This window comes from Halyomorpha halys, unplaced genomic scaffold (assembly GCF_000696795.3).
Source record: "Halyomorpha halys isolate HHAL.00 unplaced genomic scaffold, Hhal_1.1 Scaffold24.1, whole genome shotgun sequence".
NCBI classification, from domain to species: Eukaryota; Metazoa; Arthropoda; class Insecta; order Hemiptera; family Pentatomidae; genus Halyomorpha; species Halyomorpha halys.
In genome coordinates, this window is record NW_027107648.1 from 751,038 (window position 1) to 774,400 (window position 23,363).

Below are 23,363 nucleotides of genomic sequence, written 5' to 3' on the forward strand. Positions count from 1 at the left end.
CATTTGCGATCTCACTGACTACTGCCACGGGGTTTCATTTGGTTCCTCCTCTTCTCTCTTGTGTAGTCCCAATGTTCTCTTCTTCATTGGTACACAACTCTGCTTTACTCAGGTTTGTTTATCTCCATCCATGACTATTCTTCACAGGCACTAGCATTCATGAAGTCTAGTGCACAGTCCTCAAACCAGTGGCCTTCCATCTTTCCTAATTCTTTTGCTAATTGGATTATTGAAAGGAATATCATATGAGCTTGTACCTGATATGTGTACATTAGCCCCATCAGCTTATCCCTAATGGGAATGTACTGAGACAAGAGTTCCACACCATACTGCCATAAATATATCCTCATCCTAAATATAAATCATAAATATATCCTCTTCAGGGGCCCACCGTCTGCCTTCAAACACCTTCTTCAATCTCGCCTTGATCACGTTTTAGAGTGTCTCCTCATTTGCCTGAATCAGATTGGGGATACTCCTTTTTATACTGCAGACGACTACTGCTTTTAATGTCTCCCCATCCTCACTGTCGAAAAGGTTTTCACCTAACTGGTTTATCATGCAGATACCCGTTATAACAAGTGGCTCAGTTTGCTGGATTCCCTGGTGAACGGTTTGAGATCAGAAACAACCTTCGTGGATTAACATTTTGTATGGTTGCCATGCGTACATGGATTCACTCTAATGTTATGGTGTGGGCTTCCATTACAGACTTCAGGTAGTGAAGAAATCAATGCCAGAGGTCTTTGCATAGGAGTTGAGGTATAGGTCTTTGCAACCTGGGAATGCAGCGGTATCGGTTTGAATTTGGTCTAGGGAGTCGACTTTTATTTTTGTGGCGGTACCACAAAATGAAAACATGACCCCTCCTCCCTACCATGGATTTAGAATAGAGTGGTACCCTGTAGATAGATCTCCCTCCGTATGTCAGAAATGACTAAGCAGGGGGTAAAAAAAAAAGTGTATTACTGTATCCCAGGGCATGACTTTATCGGTCTGAATTTGTTTGAGAGTGCTCCTCTTCATTCTGCAAATCACCACCACTTTTAACACCAATGAGTAGCCACGTTATTCAACAGATTATCACCTGTCTTTAACCTTACCCTTTCCATAACCTGATCACCCCTTTTCTCACATGGCATAAACATCAATCATCTATGCCCAATTTGTCAGGGTACAGAGACTGCTGAGCATGTCACTTGCCTGTACTGCCTATGAAACACTGAGAGCCAAGATGATGAGGGAAACAGGACTCTATGTTCTGACGGAGAGCGATCTTCCTGAGCTGATGAAGAAATAAAAACTGCCCGCATTACAAGATCTTCCTGTACGGGTGGAAGGAATCTGTGTGGTGGCTCTACTCACTTCTCCCTGGGTAGAAAAGAATAAGCTACACCAGCAAGGCCTCTGTAGAAGAACAAGATATATTTTGTAGCAAGAGAAAGCTGTGTGCACAGCTATCTAAATGTTTGTGATATGCAGCAATGAGTTGTACCCACTGCTGCGAACACCCGTATTGTCTAATAGGCGGGGTAGGGTGATAAATAAATAATAATAAGAGGATAGTGCTTTGCCACCTTCTAGGTCTTGGGGGAGGGGCGACCACTTTGAAGAGCAGTTGGGCACATTCATTCAGCCTATCAAAGTACCAGATGTCCCTATGGCTTAAGAACACCGGTACAAAAGGGAGCTGGAGTCCATCATGAAGAACACTGTTCCTGGCCCTCTAAAGTAAAGTTTCTATTCACTGACCGACGGAATTCTAGAAACTTTTGAGGCGAAGTAAAATCTGCGGTGAGGTCTATAACTGGGAAAGGCAAGATGCCTGTGCCTGTCCAGTATCACGCCAAGGTAGAAATTATTTTGGTTCAGCCCTTTGGCCGTGTATTCAGATAACTTGCGGATTCTGGATCTTGGGACTTTGAAGCAGACGAGATCTCTGAATCCAGGACCTGTGATTCGGACCATCGGCATCCATGGAGATTGGTGAGACCATTTTCCTCTAGGCCTAATGACTTTTCTTCAAGAGCTCCAGCTGAATTGGTGTAGAGCCCAAGGTATAGACTGAGGCAACTGAATAAGCTAGTTCATGTTTGTCCGATTACTGTAGATGAGAATAAATTACAATTTATGTAACTGAAAAAATTATAATTTTTTTTAAAATTTGTTCCATCAGCTGTTTCGGACCTATGAGCCACTTGGGGCCACACAATTGTGGTTACGAACACTACCACGGCCTCACTTAAGCTTGAAATAAAACGTAAACCATATGTTTGGTTTTTTAAAATCACTTTGACAGATTTCCTTAAATTCTATAATACTAAAATAGGTCTATAACTATTCATCATCGCTAAAATATTTAAACAATTGTTTTAAAAAAATTAAGTATTAATTAATGAATTTTTTGGAGGAAAATTGGAGAACATTGAACATGAATCGTAGTGCAAAAATCAAACTCTTAAAAACAAACTAAATTTGTTCTCTAATAAAAATGGAAGCTCAGAAAAGAAACATAGTAATGACAATAATTATTATTACAACTGTCTTCTGATACCTGCCACTGAAATGAAAAGTTATGTCTGAGGTACAACAGAGTGTGAATTTTAGAAGAGTTCTTTCTCCAGAATGAAATTGAAACAATTGACAAAAAATTTTACTTTTAGCTATATTTATTTCATTAACTTCTCAATAAATAGTTTCCTTTTAACGTATTAAGTATCATCATAGAGAAGGAATAAGAGAAAAAAAATTTTCATAGACTAGTGCTAGGTGAATTATCAATGGTCAAATTGTTTAAAATTAACTTATATTGAAAGACTTCGAGGGCAGGCACCGAAACACAGTGGCCTGGCCATTGTGAAGGGGCTGGAACTGCTGTTTTCCTCAAAACCGGCAGCTAAGGTGGCTGAGCCTGCAGGGCAGACTCCTGGTCAGGGACAGGCAGAAAAGAGGTTCAGGCACTCCTCTGGGACTTCTGCCCCTGTTGCGAAGAAACCCAGGGGTATGGATGACAAGCCTGAGAGCTATTCCCCAAATAATCAGGGACTTTGATGTTGCGATTGTGCCTAGCAGCTACCCACAAACCCAACTTACTAAGGCACACTGAAACGTGCTAATGGAGGAAATCACCAAACTCCCTGACACCTTGGACAAGTTTGGAGAGTTTCACCCACAGTTTAGCGGCACAGTGGTGGCTAAGGGATGGGTGGATTCGCCTTCACCTGTTATAACCAATCAGCAAGAGATTGCTTACCTACAATTGTACCCAACATCGACACTGGGGAGGGGATCACTCTTCACACAGGAGACGCCAACGAACTCCTTAAGGTGGCGGTGGTGGCTATTTTCTTTCCCGGGTGTAGGCTACCAGATGATGCCTACTCAGGAGGCTCCGGTTGCAGAACAGAGGAATCATAGGGATTCACAACTGGAGCATACACCATATAAAGGACCAGGAGAAAGAATTCTTTGCTGTGCTCAGAATTCCCGTATCCAGCCTTGGGGGAGAGCTTGAGGGCACAGGGCATGCGGATCTTCTATGGTCTGCACATTTTGGACCTCAGGCACATTCAAAAGAAGACAGAGGGCCAGCTCATGGAAGTAGGAATTGAGGAGGTGCCTCTACAGGAAGTGGAGCAGTTCACTTGCCATCACCAACTGCACTACCCTTGACGTTGGGATTGCCCGGGGCGGAGGCGTTGATGGGGGTGAACCAAGGGGTCCAGAGTTAAGCCCCCAATGACAGTCCGGCCCAAGGCACGGCCCTCAATTGATGAGGTTTGATCTTGACCATAAAGCTGCTGCAGGTCAACTTACACCACTGCATTGCTGCATGTGAAGTATTGCAACAATACATTAAAGGTAAGGACATTGCCATTATCTGAAAGATCTGGCAGCTGGGATACCTACAAGAGGGATCTTACAAGTTACCACAAATTGGTTTGCAAAGCCAAAAGACAATCTTGGAGGAAGTTTTGTCTTGAGGTTGATAACATTCTGGCTACAAGCCGTTTAAGTAAGATACTTTCCAAACAATCCAATATGGGACTGTTGTGTACGCTGTTGGCTGTGTTATACCTGGCAGTAGGTATAAAATGCTATTTTCCAAAATAAAAATGGAGGGAAATATTAATAATCAAACTACGGTGCAGGAGCACGGAACCCCAGTACCGGCGTCGGAAGGGAACTATAAAGCGGGTTCCCCGGCATGAGACTTGGCCATTGTAGCATCTAATGCTACAAGAATTACTGGAAAAAGTGAGACTAATGAAAGAAAAATGGTGGCAGGAAAAGTGAGGCTGTTTTCAGGGAGTGGCAGTGAAGCCGACAAAGATACAGGACCTGATAGTCAAGAAGGAAAAATGAGCCCCAAAGGGAAAAAGAGAAAGAAGAGAGAGAAGGAGGAGAAGGAGTCTCCTCTTAAGCCCAACCCCGAAATTGAAAGACCCGTCCAGAGGGCGGAAGTAATTCAAAGACGTGTCAAAAGCTACTTGGAGAGAAAAAAGGTATCTCAAGAGATCCAGAAATACCTAAATGGCCAGCTGAGAGAATTAGCCAATATAATCGTAGGACTGGAAGCCCAATGGGGAAATCATTCCGGAAATGGTAAAAGAAGCCGTGTATACCGATGATCTACACAAGATCATTGGTAAAGAGGTCTCCCAGATTGTGGCTCCAATGGTAACAGAGGCTATAGGGGACGCCATAGGAGCGGTCTATGACCAGAAGAAAAAAGAATGGGTTTCACCTGCACTGAAAAGAGTTTCTGGCATAATAAAGGACCTGGAAGGGAAAGTCGACCAAGAAGCCCGCATCCACTTAGAACGTACGGCCGAATTTAGGGCTAAAGGAAGAGAAAAGGGGAATGAGGACCGAAGAGCAGTGCAGGAACTGAAGACGATGGGAGCTGGGCCTTCAGTGCTAACTCTGCTGAAGGAGAAGAGGAAATATGAGGGCGCGGAACCGGTCCGAATGCCCCAAAGGTCCAGCCAGACACCGTTCTGTACAGGAAGGAACCTTAAATTGGATACCTCTACAGACAGTGAGGAAGAGGAAAGCGGAGGCTGGAAAAAAACCATGCGAAGAAAGAGGAGGAAGAAGATCCCAGCCCAGGAAGTGTCTCCGGAAGAAGGGCCAAAGGAGAGGAAAAAACTAACCTTCGCTGGCGTCCTTGCAAGGGTTCCGTCCATTTCGCTCAAACCCCAGGAGACGGCGACATATGTCATACTCAAGGGAAGTGCAGCGGGGTGGACTGCCAAAGATACATACAAGAAACTCCCGCCACAAGAAGAATTGGAGAGCATTGGGGACATAAAATTGATAAAAGTCACCCAAAAGGACAGTGTTCTGGTCAGAACAGAAGGCGCTGACCAGGCACAAAAACTCACCTGGGATAAGTTGAGGGAAAAAGGATTATAGGCGAGCCTTACTGTGGCACGCAGGCCTCGCCTGGAAGTAAAAGGAGTCCCCAACTTTTGGGACGGGAGTATTCTGGAGAAATATCTTTGGGACAAAATTCCTATAGAGGCTCCAAAGGAAGATAAAGACAGGAGGGAGTGGCTTAGACCCTGCTTCTCCACTCCCACGAGGGGCGGGCTCGCAACTACGTGGGTGCTTGAGGTGCACCAAGCTGTGAGACTTGTCCTGATGACCCTGTCCGTGAGGGACATCAGTGGAGGATGGAGGACCCTGGCCATCAGAGATTACCTGGACCCCTTGCTCTGCCTTCGGTGTCAAGAATACGGACACCCTGCCAAAGCCTGTATAAAGGAGGTGGCGGGCAGGTAGTGCCCAGGAACTGGACACAAAGTTAAGGAGTGTCCTGAAAAGAAGAAGGGTGAACCCTCGTGTTGCAGAAATTGCAAGGCGAGTGGCAGAGTAGGGAAAGATCTCCGACATTGTGTGGGAAGCAGAAAATGCTCGGTACATCTGGAGATGATGGTCAAGGAGGTGAAGAAGACCCGGTATGTGTAGGCTGCATATCCTGCAGGTCAATATGGGCCAGAGATGAGTGGTCACAGACGAATTGAGAACTCTCACCTGAAGTGCTAACATCTTGGCAATTCAGGAGCCTTGTCGAAAAAATTTGGTCACAGGTTTTGGAACTACGTCGAGGGTGGATAGTCTAGGCAGTGCTGAGAGGAGGCCTAGAGCAGCAATTGTTATCGTTAACCCTGCCCTCGACGTAATTGAACTGAAGCAATTCACCACAGCAGATCAGGCGGCATGTTATGTCAGGTGGGGCCGAGTTGCCTTCGCTCTGGTTTCAGCATATCATGTCAGGCTAATGTAAATATCAACGTAGATAATATAGCTGCTGTGGAGGCTGTCTGTCATGCTAAAGTATAAAAAACGTGATAGTCTGTTCCAACACCAATTCATGGAGCATGGCCTGGGGTTCTGTTCGCATAGACGCTAGAGGGAGTTTGGTAGAAGAATGCGTGGCGAGGTGTCAGCTGATTATTATCAACGAGCCTTCTGGTCCCACATTTGTCCCTCATGGTCCCACATTTGTTGGAGCGCGGGGCCAGAGTTGGATAGATGTAACACTTTCCACGGCTCCCATAGCAAAGTGTATAACAGACTGGACCCTACGGTCAGACACGAGCTCCGACCACTGGGTCATAGCCTTCAGTGTGGTGGAGGAGGAAGGTGGTGCCCCAGAAGTAGAAAAGGGCTTTATGACCCGATCGGCGAACATGAGGGTGTTTAGCAGTGAATTGGAGGGAGTACTAGCTGACAGAGAATGGGAGGAGATGACCCCGATAGATGAGGTGACCGCAGAGTGGCAATGCTTAAGGGCACCATCACTGAAGCAGCGAGAATACGTTCGGTCCCATGGTGGACGCCGGGTCTAATGCAGTTAAAAAAAGAATACTACAGGGCCAGGCGTAGGTACCAGGAGTGCAGAAACGATGAGACCAGGCCTGCACTTCGAGAAGAATCTAAGCATAGGTATAGAGTATACCGAAATGGAGTGCGTTGCCAGAAGAAGTCCTGAGACGAATTTATTGTAGAGGAATCAGAAAAGAATCCCTGGGAATCCCGTACAGGGTGGCACTGGGAAAGGTTAAGCCATTACAAGTGATGGTGGCTATTAGAGTGAGAGGTGCCCAAGCAAGTGTATAGATTATACATACTCTAGGGATGGTCCGTCCCAGGATAGTGCAGATGATGGAATGGTTCGACGCACCACGTTATACCCACCAGGTACTGATCTATGTCCACCATGGGATATGTGGGAACTACGTCTTGCCATGGACAGACAAAGGATCAAAAGGGCTCCAGGACTAGATAGCATAGATACTGCAATCCTCAAGAATAGTGCCCCTTATATCGAGAAAGAGTTGTTGGATATATTCAACGAGTGTTTGGATAAGGGATACTTTCCAAACAAGTGGAGGATTGCAGACTTGAGACTACTCTACAAGGGAGGTGGTAAGAATAAAGAAACGACTAAATCCTATCGACTAATATGCCTCCTCCCAGTAGCTAGTAAGGTCCTGGAGCACATGATCGTCCACAGCCTTAGACCAATCCTAAGTGCTGCAAGTCATCCATGGCAGTTCGGCTCGACCCGTGGCAGGGGAACTACGGATGCGCTGCTGAGAGTGCGTAGGGACGTGGAGGACAGGGCGGAGAAATATGTCTTATTGATCATGTTTAACGGCGGCTGCAAGAGCTTGACACCCCCAGTAATCTATACTCCCTCATAGGTAGTTACCTCAATAACAGGAGTGTCAGGATCAGGGGTAACTAGTACAAGGTCAAGAGAAAAATCGAAAGAGGATGTCCGCAGGGTTCGGTCCTAGGACCAGCTTTGTGGAAGCTAGTATTCGATGAGTTGCTGGGGGAACTAGAGGACAAGGGATTCCTTGCCACGGCCTATGTCGACGACCTGGCAGTCATTGTGGCCAAGAACAGCAGATCCAGACTAAAGACAGAAGCAGAGAGGTGTGCCAGTCTCGTAGGAGAGTGGTGCGTGAAGAGGAGGTTGAGTTGGGCAGCAGCCAAGACTCAGGCCATACTCATAAGAGGCTCCACAGACAGGGCTCATCCCATCACCCTGGATATCCAAGGAGAGAGGGTAAGACTGGGTGAGGAGGTGACATATCTTGGTGTGAGGATAAGAAGAAGATTCGATGCCACTTCTCACCTGGTGTATATAAAGGACAGGGTGACACTGTCACTCAATGGATTAAGTAGGATAGGGGGTGTATTTTGGGGCCTCAGGTAACCTGCAACGATGATCATATACAATGGTGTGATCTTGGGTATTCTGAGGTAAGCATCCCCTGAGTGGAGCTGAAACCTCAAGCAGACACAGAAGAGAAGACTGGCCACCATACAGAGATTGGCTCTGCTGAGGGTCACAAAGACATACAGAAAGGTGTCACATGAGGCGGTGCAGGTACTGGCCAGAGCGATGCCCCTGGACCTCATCCTCAGGGAGGATGACCTTAAATATGAAGTAAAGAGGCAGGTTAGATTAGACTAGAAGCACTACCGAAGGAGCTCCGAGAAGGGATCGGCGAGACTCTAAACTTATGGAAGAATATGCTGCGGGAGGACTTAATACTGGAGTGAAATGGACAGTGGGTAGCAAGCCAGAAGGGCACTACTTTGAGTAAATTCTTCCCTACCGTCCTTCCTAGATTGAAGTCTAAATGGGTCCTCCCAGACTATTGGGTCTCACAGATCCTAACAGGACACGGGGGATTTCGGAGAAAGCTGCAGAGCTTTGGAAAGAACATCGACCCCCGGTGTCCCACGTGCGGGGTTCCTGAAATAGCAGCTCCATCAGTAAGGTGCTAAACCTAGTACTGGGCTGCACCACAGTAAAAAATTTAATAAAAGAATAAAGAAAAAAAAAGGAAAAAATAATTGGTATGCTAAAAAAAAGGTGATTATGCAACCTCCACTGAACGAGAAACCCTTTGTGTTTTAGCAGAATTCCACTTCCCTAATTGTGAATTCCTGGAGTACAATTACATTTCTCCCACTTTCAACAATTACAGTACTAGTAGGGATTGGGAGAAAGCCAATAGTATTATAACTATCGATAAAATCGAATAGGCGATTAACTCTTTATCACCATTCAAATCAACTGGCACTGATGGAATCTTTCCTGCCTTGCTGCAGAAAGGCATACCAGTGATCAGAATACATATTCTTGAACTCCTCAGAGGTAGCTTAGCACTTGGATAAACCCCAACCAGATGGTGGACATCCAGGGTGTGCTATATACCCAAACCGGGGAAGGGATCTTATAAAGATCATAAAGCTTTTCGATCAATATGTCTCACATCCTCTAATGAAGACATTGGAAAAGGTCAAGGATAGACATATAACAGAGCAGGAATTGTTAATTAATTAATTTGGCAAAAAAGCACTGCGGCCAGCTTTTGTGCCAAATTAAAAAAAAATATTTCCTAATGGAGACAGGTCTTGCTGCACAAGATGTCAAGATATCAAATAAAATTAAAATTGCTTTAATCTTATGTTCACCATCTGTACCATTTTATATAAATGCACTAATTTAATCAAAGGACAGTTGGAAGCAAAAAAAAGTCTCAAGTCTTGTCCTGAGCCAGACTTTAATTATTTTAAGACAAAATAATTGAAGTACACAATAGACAGACCTCATAAATCAATTAGAAATATAATTAGTAAACCATCTGGATAGTATTATGTTGCATAATAGTATTTTAACAATGACGTTCTGTCACTGTGTTTAAATAAAGAATTTAATAAGAAATTTCATCTTTGTAATGAACAGAGGTATGAAGTATTTAGTATGGAGGTAATCTGTTGGTTATCAATATTATTAGGATAATCTTAATTGCATATAACAATAATGTTTGTTTTAAAAGTACCTCCTAATTTAAAATATGCAATCAGTATCAACAGACAGGGATAATGATTATTGTGATTTTTATAAAGATAGATAAATAAGGAGATTAGATTAATTTATAAAATTTGACATTATAAAAGTAATGTTAATAAAGATTGTTTATATTGAGTTTATGTTGTCGAATTATTGTTGTGGGGTATGCATAATATGAAATTTGTTAATATAAATTGTAGAGTGCCTGATAATGGGGCGATGACCTCAAAACATTGTAATGGATAAATTACTAAAAGTTATTATGAAAGAATTTTTCGCTTCCCCTCATTAGATAATTGCACAACTCATTCAGACAAATGAACATAAATTATCATGCTTCAATTATATGTTCTCAATCTGCACTGTTTATATAGCTACCATTTTGGACAAAGGACTAGATTATCTATTATTTTTAGTTATTACAGCAATGGTACGAGTAGATACTGTGTGAAACTCGAAACTATTCTCTCCTTCCCTTTTATATTGTAATTTAGTTACTAAAAACTAAGCAATCTGCCACTTTAAGAATTTATTTTTGTTTCTTAAAAATATTCTAATTTATATTAATTCTTAATTAATAGGTTAACAAAAATTTCTCTCCTAAATTTCCTCACGATTTATTTACTGAACTCCATCAACATACAATAAAGGGCTCAACACAGAATGTGCTTCTAGGAAAGCTCATTTTTCGCTGGATTTATATTGAATGCTATGGCTCTCCTTGCCAAGCTGGTAGCTGATAGCACAGTGAAGTTCTCTTCTAAAATTTTTTAAATATTTAATAAAATATTTAGAAAACCTCAAAATAAAAGAATATTGAAACAATGGTCCACAATGTTTATTTTAGTAACTTCACAAAAACAAGCTCCTTACAACCCAAGAATTGTTCTCAATATAGAAGGAATATGAAAAAAATATATTCATAAACAAGTTTACGTTCCTGCAGAGCTGGTACCATACCTGACATAAATCTTAGCAGCCCACAGTGTATGTTCATATCAGCCTCTGTCTGAGGCACTACAGAATGTGCTTCTAGGAAAGTTCATTTTTCGCTGGATTTAGATTGAACGCTATGGCTCTCCTTGCCAAGCTGGTAGCTGAAAGCACAGTGAAGTTATCAACTCATGAGATGGAAACCTCTGACCAAAAGGTATGGCATCAATAGTCAGCTCTCGGCCTTATTGCAGATGTATTTTGTTATTGAAATTCATCTTATATTTCCTTTACAAATATTTAATAAATATTTATTAAACCTCAAAATATGAGAATATCAAAACAATGGTCCACAATGTTTATTTTAATAACTTTATAAAAACTAGCTCCCTTATAACCCAAGTCCTGTCCTTAAAAAGGAATGAATACAATGTTTATACTCCATAAAAAAATTTGTGTTCCTTTAGCGGACAACGTCTACAGACTTGGTACCATTGCTAACATGGAGGCTCAGCAACCCAGTGCCTGTTGCTGGTACTCCTCAACTTACTAGTGACAGGGGACACGATGTCTTGTGTTTACTTGCCGATATCTGTTACTGGACTAAGAAGCTGTTTCTGAGGTACAACAGAGTGTGGTTTCTAAAAGAGTTCTCCTTCCTTCAGATAACTTTTTAGCAATATTTATTTTGATAACTTCATAAAAAACTAGCTCCCTTAAACCCAATTATCGTTCTCAATAGGGATGAATATGAAAAAAAAATTTATAATCCAAAAACAAATTCGTGTTCCTCTAGCGGGAAACGTCTACAGACCTGGTACCATCACTGATATGGAGGCTCAGCCACCTAGTTTCTGTTGCTGGTACTGCTCAACTCTTTTGTGAAAGGGGATGCAATATCCTGTGTTTGCTTGCCGATATCTGTCACTGAAACAAAAAGCTATACCTGAGGCACAACAGAGTGTGGTTTCTAAAAGAGTTCTCCTTCCTCTGAAGTGACATTAAAACAATTGACATTAGAATTAATTACCATCGCCCACTTACTCATGGTTTCAACCATAAGCCGGAAACAGTAACTAACCTCCATGACAACACATCTTCCTTACAGCCGAAGGAATATATGGTTGTCCTATCCGTCTAGCAGGCGAATTTTTAGAAGAAAACAATAAAAAATATGACCCTCATACTCCACTAGAGGAATTAAAGAACATCGCCAAGCTACGACCAGCCTTATCACGGGTATCGCCATGTAAGACCTTCTTCCATGAATTCGTTCAGGACTCTTCTCCTTGATGACAGTCATATGCCAAATACCATAGTAGATGGTCTGTTTGGAGAAAATGTTCCCCCTCACATTTGAATAGAACTCAAAATGAATATGAAAATGCTGCCATCTAGTGGGAGAAAAAAGAAGTAAGCTAAGTACTCCTTGAAAGTGAAGAGGTAAGTGAAAGAATACTGAACACAGGCTGTCTAGGGTAATTAGCAGTCAACTATTTCTCATGATGAGTGAATAGATTAATCAACACTGCCAGGCAGGGAACGAAACCAGGATGAAGGAACTAAAGAACACAGTAGAAGAACAAATCCTCACTATAAATCAAAACCAAATTAACAGCAAGTAATTGTAATCTAATTCATTAATGTAATCAACTATCAAAATTAATATCTAACACAATAATACAAATTGTAATCATGTTTGCCAAACATAAGCAATTGTCATTAACCATTCAAAAATAGAGGCATTTTACTTTGTTCATCAAAGTTATAATTTATTCCTAATACAGTACATGTCTTAAACCAGCCATACCAGCATATAAAAATTAATTTGGGTAATATCCCCCAACTTTTACTCCGGGGAATACCTAAACTAAACATGGTCTGTGTTGTCTTGTTCTTCCCCATTCCTAGCGGCGGTGGGGTCTCCTCCTCCAGGGGTATTTTCCTCATGTTCCTAATCCATCAGGAATCATACAGGCAAAAGATTAAGTCTAGAAGGGAATCAGAGAATAATTTATGAAAAATACAGAAAAATCTTCAGTGATGGTAGATCAGCTTAAAAAAAAAAAATTAAATAATATGAAGATAGATGTGACAAAAAAAAGTGACCAAAATATAACCGGAAACAAGAAAATCAAGTTGCAGGACTAAGAGAAAGAATTCTTAGAACCTTTGGATTCCAATCACAATCCAATATTTAAAAAGCAAATGGAACTGAGCCACAAAATGACTATACTGAGCCATATATGACTATGGCGGAACTGGAGAAGGAGATGGGTGCAGGAATCTCCATCACTCTTTAAGGAAAGACCGAGCAATAGTGAGATAGTTCCCTACTCACGAGAGTTGTCTACTGACTGCCGAGTAGAGAGGATGTGTTCAGTGAGTTTTGTTAGTATTCGTTGCGTATTAAAGTGCTAGTAGAGATTTTTTTGAGAACAGGAGTGTGCCAAAACATTGGTACAGAAGTGTTTTCGTGCATAGTGTAATTTGAACCAATTCTACCGAGCAGTTTTGACGTAATTAAGGTAAAGAGTGGGACCATGAGGTGGTTTATCACATCGTGCAGTAGACAATCGTATAGAGCACGAAAAGCTGAAAAAAACAAATACTTACAGGACCCCAATCGGCGGACCGGTAAGTTATAGATTTTTAAAGTTATAAGATAAATTGGGTGTTGGAGTTAGGTGTCTGGAGTGGCTGGAGTGGTTGGTGTGGTGTTGTGCCGTGCAACTTGCCCAAGAGGGGAAGGTCTATCATCAAGGGAAGTTAAAATATTCCTTCCGGGGCCCATATCATGGCCGGAAACGAAGAGAGAAGTTTGAAAATCCCGGAGACTTTAACGGTGGGTGAAGAAAGAAGCAGGCCTTCGATGGTAAATGAGGAGATTTTAACAATGGCTAAGCCACAGAAGAAGACCAAGCAGCAAGAACCCAAAAGTAAAAAGGAGCCACCAGTAGCGAGATATCATGATGCTGCCCCGGCTCCAATGCCCTTGAAAGGGAGTGAGAACCCCATATGCCAGGGAAGGAACATGACGGAGGATTCCAGCGAGGATGAAGAGGTGTATAGGTTGGTCCCGGGCCCAAGCGAAGACTACCCCGAGACTACCCTGCTCTGCCTGCGGTGTCAGAAGTATGGACACCCTGCCAAGGCATGCACAGAGGACCAGGCATGTAAGTGGTGTCTTGGCACGGAGCATAAAATCAAAGAATGTCCGGCAAAGAAGAAGGCACTGACACCACGTTGCAGAAACTGTAGCGAGCAAGGCAGAGAGGGGAAAGATCTGCAACATTGTGCGGGCATCAGGGAATGCCCATTACACCTGGAGAAGATGGTCGTGCAGACAAAAAGAACGCGCTATGCATAGGCTGCAGATCCTGCAGATCAATATGGGCTGAAGACGAGTGGTCGCGGACGAACTTAGAACTCTCACCCGAAAGGTCGACATCATGGTAATCCAGGAACCATGTTGTAGGAACAATATGGTTATAGAGTTTGGTGTGACGTCGAGGGTGGTCACTTTGGGCAGTGGTGAGAGGAGGCCTAGAGCGGCCATTGTGATAGTTAATACCTCCCTCGATGTTATAGAACTGAAGCAATTCACCACAGCAAATCAGGCGGCATGTTACGTGAAGTGGGGAAGAATCTCCTTCACCCTTGTTTCGTAGTACATGCCGCCTAGAAGGAACAACAAAGATATCAACGATAGTATCGCTGCTATGGAGGCTGTTATACTCAAGTACTATAATGCAATAGTCTGTTCCGACACCAACTTGAGGAGCACGTCCTGGGTCCTTCAGTTCGCACAGACACCAGAGGGAGACTGATGGAAGAGAGCATGGCTAGGTGTCTGCTCGTCATTATGAATGAGCCCTCTGGCCCCACATTCGTGTGTGTGAGGGCCAGAGTTGGATAGACGTGACACTGACCACGGCTACCATGGCGAAGTGAATAGTGGACTGGGCCCTAAGGTCAGACAAGAGCTCCGACCACCGGGTCATAGCCTTCAGTGTAGTGAAGGAGTAGGAAGGCGGAGCCCTAGCAGAGGAAAGGGGGTTTGTGACCCAATCGGCAAACTGGTGAGCCTTCTCCAGTGAACTGGAGGGGATATTGGTGGATAGAGAATAAGAGGAGGTAGCGCCGATGAAGGAAGAGTCAGGAATTGAGAGTGGCAACCCTGGCGGGCGCCAACACCCAAGCAGCCAACAATACCCTTCAGCGCGGTAGGGTGAGTCTGTTCCGACACCAATTCGTGGAGCACGGTCTGGGATTCTGTTAGCACAGATGCTAGAGGGAGGTTGGTAGAAGAATGCATGGCCAGGTGTCAGCTGGTTATTATGAATGAGCCTTCTGGTCCCACATTTGTTGGAGCGCGGGGCCAGAGTTGGATAAATGTGACACTTACCACAGCTCCCATAGCAGAGCGTATTGCAGACTAGACCCTTCGGTCAGACACAAGCTCCGACCACCGGGTCATAGCCTTCAGTGTGGTGGAGGAGGAAGGTGGTGCCCCAGAAGTAGAAAAGGCCTTTGTGACCCGATCGGTGAACTGGAGAGCGTTTTCCAGTGAATAGGAGGGAATACTAGCTGACAGGGAATGGGAGGAGATGACCCCGATAGATGAGGAGCCTGAGATTGCCCGCAGAGTGGCAATGCTTATTGGGGGCATCACTGAAGCAGCGAGTATTACCCTCCATCGCCGAAGGGCGAGAGTACTTCCGGTCCCATGGTTGACGCCGGCTCTAACGCAGTTAAAAAAAGAATACTACAGAGCCAGGCGTAGGTACCAGGAGTGCAGAAACGACGAGAGGAGGCTTGCACTCTGAGAAGAATCAAAGCATAGGTATAGGGTATGTTTCGGTATAGTGCGTTGCCAGAAGAAGAAATCCTGGAACAAATTTATCGTAGAGGAATCAGAAAAGAATCCCTGGGGTATTCCATAAAGGGTGGCACTGGGAAAGATTAAGCCGTTACAAGTGATGGCGGCTATTAGAGTGAGAGATGCCCAGGCAACCACCTTGGAGGAGGCCGCCAAGAAGTATATAGACTATACATACACTAGGGATGATCCGTCCCAGGATAATGCAGATGATGGAATGGTTAGAAGCTCCACGTTATACCCACCAGGTACCGACCTATGTCCACCATGGGATATGTGGGACCTTCGTCTTGCCGGGGACAGACAAAGGATAGGAAGGGCTCCAGGACTAGATAGCATAGATGCTGCAATCCTCAAGAACAGTGCCCCTTATATCGAGGAAGAGCTATTGGATATATTCAATGAGTGCCTGGATAAGGAGTACTTTCCAAACAAGTGGAGGATCGCAGACTTGAGATTGGTCTACAAGGGAGGTGGTAAGGATAAGGAACCGCCTAAATCCTATCGACCAATATGCCTCCTCCCAGTAGCTAGTAAGGTCCTGGAGCACATGATCGTCCACAGCCTTAGACCAATCCTAAGAGGTGCAATTCGGGATCTTCGCCCTCGCCGAGTCGGACTTTCCTCTCCTGATGGAGGAGAACTACCCGTACTTCAGGGAATTCATCTACGGGTGGAGGGAAGTGTTCGGGCCAACGCATTCTAAATTTGGAAGGGCTTGGCTGCATGGGGTTGGCGAGCCACCAATGGAAGATGAAGATGACAGCGAAGAAGCAGGCTGAGACCAGGAGGGCTGGACTAGGCTGCGTACTGGAGGTGACAACTGGATGGATGCGGACCAGGCGTGTTGGACGTACTGGATGGATGCTACTGGATAAAGTGTATCCCCATCTTAAGGCACTCAACCGAGTGCTGGGCTGCACCACGTTTTTAGAACTAATTGTCCCCAAAAAAATTAAATGGCTCCACCATTAATTTTGTAAATAATTTATGAAAATAAAGGTTAAAAAAAATATATGTTTATTGGCAGCAGTGGCATGCGCAATCCTAACGCACTACCCCACTGTTGCCGAACCCCGTATGGCAGCAATGCCAGGAAGGGGGAACAAAAAAAAAAAAAGTGCCCTACTCACTCCTATTCAATCATAATGGAATTTATGTGTCTACTCAGCAGTCATTTTAATTAACACTTGGGGAAAAAAATGTAAACTTATTAGAATATTATTTTGCACTTCTAACAGAAGTAAACCAACAAAGGAAGTGTTGGTGGATCAGAATAAGTGAAGTTTAATGTAATGATACCAACAGGTCAGACATGATTCAGGTTCAAAGTCCACATTCTCCTTAACACGTCCACCATAGGGTCATTTACTTTATACATATATATTTGGTATTTCTAATTACATGAAAACTCTAGCCCTACTAATGACAAAGAATGATATGATAAAATATCAAACAACTATGTAGAAGAAATTACATATACTCCCACCTTGAATCACAATTAAAATTAAATAAGGAACTTAGAGCGGAATTGTATAGATATTTGAACTGTGAAAAATAACAATAAACATTTTTGAAGATAGAAAAAAATACCTCAGGCTATAGAATTTAATCAATTATCAGCTGTTGAACTATATCATGTTGAAGATATGGTGTTTTAGAAAATGATCTTGTACTTATATCATTGAACAAGACACCTTAATAACCAACCACACTATAATACACAACAATAAAACTCGTGCATACAATAGCATATAAACTAAATCTAATGTACATCATTTCTATATCTTAAAAAAATTATCAATTGGTTGCTGCCATGTAGGTATTAAGTATAAAGAAATAGTATTGTAATGGACGAGACAGAACAATTGATGATGGCGGCGGATTTGCTGGATGTAGCAGGCAGAGAGGGAGAGAAACATGGTATGTTTTTTTAATGATTTAATTGATGGACATTGATGTGGAGTCTGGTGTGTTGTTAGTTTTCTGTGAGGTGAGGTTAGATGAAAAACCGTGAATTTGGAAGTGATCTTTCTCTCTGTTACAGCAGAGTGCAAGCACATACGCGTCATTGTACACTTTTGGTCAAGATAAACAATTTTACTTCTAGGTTAGATCATAAGTTAGGGATAGGTACAAAGTATTAGAACAGCGTAGATTAAGTTAAACAGTATTTAAATAAACTTGTGTTTTGGGTGTTATGGAAATATGAGTTGAAATAATATTAATTAACCTTACAATTTAAGAATATTACAATGTTATTCAGAGATCAATAATTCCATAAATCTACCTTTAAAAAAATACATAAAAGTTAAAATAATACTCCTAAAGTGCCAATCACAAAATATAGAGCACAATTTAAATTAAAGTTAATTTACCACTATAAGTCAAGTAATTTCTATTTTAGATATTAGTCCAAAAGGTACTAGATGCCATTTTATCAAAAACTCATATTTGGTTGTTTCTTGTTGATTGTTGTTGTTGTAAAATATTAAATACATCTAGATAATACATAACACACTGACTGCCAACTTCCACGTAATTTATACTTTGTATCAGTTAACCTTTTGCACTCGAATGTTGACAATATGTGGACATGGTAAATTCTATTGTAATTCGAATAGCGACTATATGTCGCCACTAGGTACTGTTGTGTTGATTACTTAATATGTCGTACAAAAAAAAGTCTCGAGTCCAAAGGGTAAAAACATTTCTTTGCATTCAAGAAATAATTCATAATTAGCTTCCATGAAGTCATTATATATGCTTTTGAACGGTTTCTATTGTAGAGTTTTTTCTATAAGAGTTTTTAGTAATGCAATATCATTCAATTAAATTGACTTTTTATACCAAAATCTTGAAAAATACTGTGGCAGTCAACGCATTGAAAAGTACAACAAAGTAAACTTAAATTTAAAAAAAGTCATGCAACTGCCCTGTAGTAGACAATGATCTGTCTTGCAGACATTGATTTAACTGCTCCTTATCTGATTTCAGTTTTCTTCTTCTTTCTAAGTTTCAGCTCCATGAGAAAATCGAAAACAACTGAAATGCTCCATAACCTACAGAAAAAAAAATTAAAATACAAATGAGAAATTCAGTAAGAGAGTCCTAATAATAAAGTGACAACCTCTTAATAACGTGGGTAAGGAAAACCAAGAAAAAAAGAAAATTAGGGGGGGTTAAATTCTTACCATCCACGTCTTAATTTTACAGTAGAAATTGAAAAAAATAACTCCTTTCCTTTCCTTGACCTCCTCATTGTAAGAAACCCAGACACCATATCCACTGACTGGTACACCAAACCAACCTACTCAGGCAGACTTCTAAATTACCACTCCCAACATCCTTACCATCAAAGAATTAATGTAGCTTTTTCCCTTTCTGATTCCCATTTCAATGAAAAAAAATCACACACCCCATTAAACAAATACTCTTAGCTAATAACTTCCCCCTCCATATCATTCATAAACTTGTATACAACTACAAAAATTGTCTTACCACTTCACCTAATTCTTCACAACCCCTTTTATCTATCTACCCCCTTATACAGGTCACTACTATACATCCCCTCTCTTTCCGATAGTATCCAAAAATTCTTACATTCTGCTATACCTAACCTTCGTATTGCTTTTAGACCTCACAACACACTATCTAATATTTACTCAAAACTAAAAGACCCTATCCCTCTTCTATACTGATCACATATCATATACCGCATCCCTTGCTCCACCACTAATTGTAATACTGCTTACATTATTGAAACCAAAAATCTCTTAAAAAACCGTATCAAACAACGCAAATATTCTCACATAATGATTCTGCCTCAAAACTTTCAGAACATTCTCTTTCTTTAAATCATTTCTTCTATTTTGACAATATGTCTATACTACTCAGTTCGTAAACATGATAAAAGGCTCATCTCTAAAATCTTCTATATCCTAACCTTCTTCCGTCAATTTAAAAACCGACAAGCACAACTTATTGTTTACACATTCGCAAATAGTTAATTTATTAAAAAAGTAATTTTTATTTTTTTTAATTTTATTTATTTTGTTTTCCACCCACTTTGTAGAGTATGATTTCACTTTTTAAACTTTTTCTAACCCATTTGTCTCGTCACCCTTTTATACGTTTCCTCTTTTTAACTGTTTTCAAATACTTATGACACTTTGTCATCTTCCGGTACTTTGTCATCCTAGTAACATATATATTTTTTTCTACATTTTCTAAAATCATTTGTCCTCGCCCTCTCATGTGCTTTCCTCTTCTAAATATTTTTTACTTTTTATTTTTTTACCCACTTTTCCATTTACGTTTCCTCTAAAAAAATATTTCATAGCCGTAATATATTTTTTAATTCTGAGTCTGGCCATTCATGCAGCAGAACTCACTTCATGATAAAATTTCAAGCTAACAGGTGTGTTTTATGCTTTGTTCTCTTTTTTTTCCTATCTTTATTTTACCCCCTCCCCCTCTCTTTCAATTTTTTTCTTAATTTCCCTTACTCACATTATTAGTCATGCTCACTATATATTATTATTGTTATGTTTCTATTTTTTTTTTCTATTCACTTTTTGGTTAAACTTAACTTCATATTTTGCTTCTTTATCTAATATTATGGTTACATATTTCATTAGTTATATATATTTTCTTTCTCTCAATTTTCTTTTTCTTTTCATAATTTTAATTTTTAAATTATTAATAGACTAAACCATTCATATTTCTTTGCATTATATAACTTCAAATTATTATTTTACTTTCTTAATTATGTTATTTTTACTTACTTATTCAATTACCTATATATACTGTAATATGCTCTTTTTTAATAAATAGTTGATTTTTATACATAAATGATTTTAGTTTTGTTTTTGATTCTTAAAATAGAAGTTAAGAATAAGTATTAAAGAAAATTATTCATAAAGGAAATCATAGGAAAAAAATGAAAACCGTAGTACTACAATCGATATTGAGAACTAACAATGAGAGAAGGGAACGGAAGAAAACTTGGTTTTTGATCATCCGTTGCTTAGACAGGAGATGGATGACATCGCCTAGAGGCAGGATGTCCGGAAGATCCCTTAGCTACTCTCAGTAGTAGACATCTTGAAAAAAGGAGATATCAAAGAGTCAACTAAGAAGAATAAAGGACTCGTTGTTTGGATTGCCTGGTGAGAGGGCGTCTGTCCGCTGGAAGGGGGAAGGACTGGAAGCCATTGTTGAGAGTTACACATAGCTTTTTGGGAAGAACTGGAAGCTATTGTTGACAGTTAGACATAGCATTTTAGAAAAGAAGACATCAAAACTTATCAATCATAAAAAGAAGACTATGTTAGTTCGTTAGTTTTGTCAAGGAAGAATTGGTTAGTTTTGTTCTAACTAAAATTAAATATATTTGTAAGAGATATTAATTTAATTAATTGTTATTAGTAGTAAAGTGTCAGTTTCTGTTTCTGATTGCGTAGAAACCCGCCCTGAGAGTAAGAGTCTATTATATAATGTTAAAATAAAAATTCTCATATTTATTAAATATTTAATATTTTTATTTGACCTTGTTATCTTCAAAAATATTCTTTAGATATGAGAATTAAGTTACAAACTATATAGAATTCTATTTATTTATTAAATAATTTTTTATTATTACAATAAATTTTATTTTCCACTTCTTTCATCACTTTAATTCTATTAATTTGATTATTTACTTTATTTCATTCTGTTTATATTTTATTTTTTATTTTTTGTATTCATTGATTGTTATCTTGTTCTTTGTTCTTAGCCCTGATGAAGGATAGAAATTCTGTCCGAAACGTTGGCACAATTAAATAAGTTATTTCAACTTAATTCTGTTATATTTTTACCACACCCTCCAACCATCCTCTCCTCGTATAAATCATTTTAATAATTGAAAAAAGACAAATATCTATATATTTTTATTTAATTGATTATTTTTATATTCTCCTAATGGGAAGCAGGAAACCTTCATGGATTGTTGGAGTACAGATTTAATTTAATTTTTAATACACTCCTTGTATAATTAGATAATGGACAATTGTACCAAAGAATTTCCAACAAGAAAATCAATATTGAGAAAGGAAAAAAAACATAGAAAATTAAACCCTTGGAACGAACTTCAATACTGAAAATTTATCACTTATCTCTATACTAATTATTTATTAGAACTTTATTAATTTATATTTATATTGCTAATATATTTCCTCCTTTTTATATAATGTCTTTACACTCTTTCTATTCTAATTGTTTTATCATATTTACAATGTTTGTATTTACATTAGATTTTGAAATGATCGTATTATAACTCCAAGATGGTATAATTGTAATTTTAATTTGGTCAATGATTATTCAATTTATCCCTTAACAGACCTTTCTTGTATAAACAATACTGAATAAGTGTAATCTCAAACATTAAATATTTTTTAATATACACAACATTTTTTTTAATCCGAAAGGTTGTCACTTACTTTATACTATAATATTGTAAAATCTTGAAGAAGAAACCGTTTTCTACAACCGGCCACTGAGCCTTTTAGATGGAGACAGCCAAGGTAATGGTTTGTAACAAAGACCATTCTGGAATCAATGCCTGTAAAAAATATTTACATCATTCACCATTACTATGGTATATATATACACCAAGGTTTGAATTTACAAATAAATACATGTTCTGTACTACTGTCAGGGATATTTAGGAAACGTTGAGATAAACCTTCCTATTTCTCTTCACTGCGGGGTTAATCAAGAGAAAATAAATTCCTTCTATGGCTTTCTATAGTATTAAACCACAGAAATAATATTGTTAGTAATTTTTTTTTATAATTGCTTTTATTGGGTCTGTTAAATAAAAGTAAGTTTTTGCTTTTACTTTGTGTTTTATGAGTCTTTACTTACAACCACTTGAATAAAATTCATTCATTGTTCACTGAATTTGCAGTGTTTATTTAATGAAATAAATAAACCCTAAATTTTCCAGAAACTACTTCATCCGTAATTATTTACTTATAATTTTCCCAGCGAACTCTTATTTTCAATTGAATAAAGATAAATAATAACTTTGTGATAAAAGAAGTCGCTTGTATTTTTTGCACTATTATGCAGCATTTATGTTTTTAATTAAAATTTCTGGCTTCAAATCTACCTCTGGCCAACTTTATAAGTATACAGAAGGTAAAAAATTAAACAGAGACAAGAATTATAAGTGGATAATCCCTAAGTTTTGTTGTGTTTTTCAAGTGAAAGTGTTGATTACCTTTCTGATCATTTTCTAAGTGATTTTGAAGAAACATGAGGAGAAGCTCTTAGTTCTTGGCAAAAGATCGAAATATTTCTTCGTTTTTTGAGTGACACAGGATTACAGTAATCCGGGATAGCCTGTACTTCTTCTTCACTCGACATAATTATATTATAATTACACTCATACATAAGAAAAGACTAAAATAGAAGCTTGTTCTGAGACAAATGAAGAGAGAACTACTGGGGATTACAGAGCAGGCAGGTTGGAACATGTCATCTAGGCTGATAACAAATCCAGTGTTTACTTAAAGTATAAGCAAATACTTCTGAATAAATATTTTTATGGTTTTTCCTGTATTTACTTTTAAGTAAAAAGGAGACTCTTATTTAAATGAAAACAAGTAATTGCTTAAA

General features: G+C 39.8%; 1 long non-coding RNA gene across 1 annotated transcript; it reads right to left on the bottom strand.

The window, feature by feature from the left end:
• Window positions 1-8,009: 8,009 nt before the first annotated feature.
• Window positions 8,010-23,363, bottom strand: LOC106682467 (uncharacterized). Its single transcript, XR_001343422.2, has 3 exons — window positions 22,966-23,363; window positions 22,181-22,302; window positions 8,010-18,763 (listed from the first exon to the last, which is right to left on the bottom strand). It is a non-coding gene; the product is annotated as an uncharacterized lncRNA (long non-coding RNA).